The sequence below is a fragment of the Plectropomus leopardus genome, unplaced genomic scaffold (genome assembly GCF_008729295.1).
Source record: "Plectropomus leopardus isolate mb unplaced genomic scaffold, YSFRI_Pleo_2.0 unplaced_scaffold9744, whole genome shotgun sequence".
In the NCBI taxonomy this organism is placed as follows: Eukaryota; Metazoa; Chordata; class Actinopteri; order Perciformes; family Serranidae; genus Plectropomus; species Plectropomus leopardus.
Genome location: NW_024704459.1, coordinates 1 through 2,961, shown reverse-complemented (window position 1 = coordinate 2,961; position 2,961 = coordinate 1). Strand labels below are relative to the sequence as shown.

Here is a 2,961-nt window from a genome sequence, read left to right as displayed (position 1 = left end):
CGCCCAAAGCTAATAAAGCTAATTACTGACTAGTTCGTTTTTGCATTATTTGATTATGTGCATAATAATGCTCCAAATAGTTTGATGCGTCCTACTTGAGCTTGGCTGCTGCACTTCAGTATTTGTGTAAGCTGAAAGGCCCCATCTGCAGGCTTCTTAAAGTATTACATCTTGGTTTGTCTTCTCACCAGGAATCCTCTTTGTTTGGATTAAGTTTAGAGCCTGTAATTGCTGTGTTTGCAAGGATCGGGCCCAGCATACACTGTGAACACTGGGAATGGTGATTTCATTGATTTGCAAATGCAGCCAGCTGCTGTTTTGCATACACTGTCTGTTTTGCCATTTTTGACCCTCCACATATTCCAACAGCAAATTATTTATTATATAATTAATTAAAATGAGAACTTCCTGTTGATCATATGGTATTTACCTCCTTTAAATCCTTATCCCAGTATAGATAGTTTTAATTGACGCCTGCACTGGTCACATTCCCACATAAAGTCACAGAAACCTGTGTGTTGTGCTGTATTCTCTCACAGCTGTGGTTTCCCGAGAAGATCTACAGCCTCTTTGTGTGTGACATTTTGGTGTGATAGTAGTGTCTCTGCCTCCAGATCAGAAGGCTTTGTGTTCAAATCCTATCAGTCAATTGTCATTCCAATTATGTCATTAACTGTGTGACAATCACATAATTTAGTCCCTTATTATCAGAAAATTAGTTCTGTGATTGACATGTGTATTCTAGAGATGTTAATAAAGTCAGTGGATCCCACAACTTAATTTCTTCTCCTGTAACCCGTGATTATTTTATTAAACTGTTTCACTGGTTTCACGGTAGGTGAAATGTCCAGTCCTCATGTGAGTATGATTCGAATATAATTAAAATGTCTATCACACTTGTGTGGGGTTTTCCTAATACAAACTGTGGAGCTCTTCAGACAAACTTTTAGGTATAGGGCTACACCACCCTGCCCAGCAAAATCCTAGTTTTTATATTTATTTAAAATTAAATTAAATTAAATAATAAGCATGACAAAGGGAGGAGCTTGTTGCAATATGCTAGCATACAACGTTCAGTTATACTGACAGTAGGAGAATTCATTTCTAAAAAAGTTTGGCTGAGTGCTGCTTCACATGTGTAGGTCTCAAAAACAGGTGCTCTTTAGATTTAAGGACAAAAATGACATAAAGAAAGAGGGAGAGGTATGCCTTGTTATTTCTTTAGTAAATAAGTCAAAACCCTGAAAATTCTTTCCAAGGCACACTGTTTTGCAGAAGTAAAAAACAGTTTAAATAAATGGGCCTGACGCCTATGCGTTTCACTCACAGTCTTCATCAGGGCATCAGAGGAGCACCAGATAATTGTCACAGGTGCAATCACTTAAGTGAGTGTACACACACAGATCAACTCCAACAAAGCACAAGCATGCTCAAGACCAGCAAATTCATCATACAATTAACAACATAAGATATATGACACACACAAACATCAATAAATGAATAAAAAATGTACAAAATTGTACGGGAGGGGTACATCAGAAGATATTTCTTCATTATTGTAATTTTTTTTTGTTTACAGATATGTAACATAGTTCAGCTCTTTATTTCAGCCAGGGACCCGGAGCATATATGTTGAGGTGGACATTTCATATATGTTTACTTGAATCTCTAATCAATGTAATTATCGTAACCTTCAGATTGCTATTGAAAAGATATGACCCCGACGTGATTTGAACACGCAACCTTCTGATCTGGAGTCAGACGCGCTACCGTTGCGCCACGAGGTCCTGTCTGACATAAACCACTATCTTAAAGGATTATAAAACCATAGTAGCGTAGTCTGCAATAGGACATAAGTCTTTTCCTGTTTGCTTGTATGTAATTTTTTCGACTTATAAGTCTATTTGTGAAATAAAGAATAAAACATGGCGTCTTTGCGACGTATGAAGATATTCTCGAAGCTTCCTCGCCTCCTCCTGGAGAACTGAACAGTACTAAACGTTATGGCCATTCTGTTTCATCTTCCCTCCTCTCTGATAGTAGAGATTTTCTCCCTTTTTTTGAGCTGCGTCAGCACCATGGACAGCTGTCAGCACAACAGCTGGCTCGCTGGCTCACCGCGCGAGTGCTGTCGTGAATGCTGCGTGGTGAACGCGCATGCGCGCAGGGCGCAGTCCTTTTTTTCAAATTACAGCTCGGGCATGTCACATAAAATACGGGTGACGCTACAGTTAGCCACGCATCTAAAGAAGCTTCAAATTTGTTTCTAGAGGTACTAAATAACTCACTATTACTTAAGGGACTGTTCATTACTAATAAGAAGGGAGGAGGTGGTGTAAAATGGACTTCAGATAATTTTTAAGCACTGGGGAGGTTACTTTTTTTTTAATTGTTCTCGTGGAGGGACACTTAGCTTCAGATGGTTGTATTTCTTATTTATTTTAACCCCCTGCTTTCGACGCCTTTCAGAAGTAATGAAACCTTTGACCCTGGAGCAAATTAGTGAGATTCCTTTTTTGGCTATATAAAGGTGGGGCTCTGAGGGTCTATTCTGCGGGAAATTAGGCACACACTGGCCCCTAAACTTTTTTAAATCATGCGTCACACTTCAGAGAGAGAGAGATTTATAACGAAATTTAAAAATATTTAAACTCACTTGCTCTGGTAGGTGGAGGAAGCGGGCTCCTCCCTGTCCTGTTCCTCCTCAGGTGTGGACGAAAAGTTATCCAAAATTTTCTGCACATTTTCTGTCCGTGGGCGTTTGAAAATGAAACGGTCCATTTTGACATTTAAATTTCTCAACTTAAATTCGGTTAGCTACTGGCTAGTTTTGACGGCGGTAAGCGGTAAATGTTAGCACGCGAGTGACGTCAGTGACGCAACGTGATAACCTTACGTCAATTACCAACCAGGAAATTTAATCAATGATACACGACACTGCATTACGCTGTTAGGATCATG

General features: G+C 39.4%; 1 non-coding gene across 1 annotated transcript; it reads right to left on the bottom strand.

The window, feature by feature from the left end:
• Positions 1-1,715: 1,715 nt before the first annotated feature.
• trnaw-cca lies at positions 1,716-1,787 on the bottom strand. The gene has a single exon. It is a non-coding gene; the product is annotated as a tRNA-Trp (tRNA).
• Between the last annotated feature and the right edge of the window lie 1,174 nt (positions 1,788-2,961).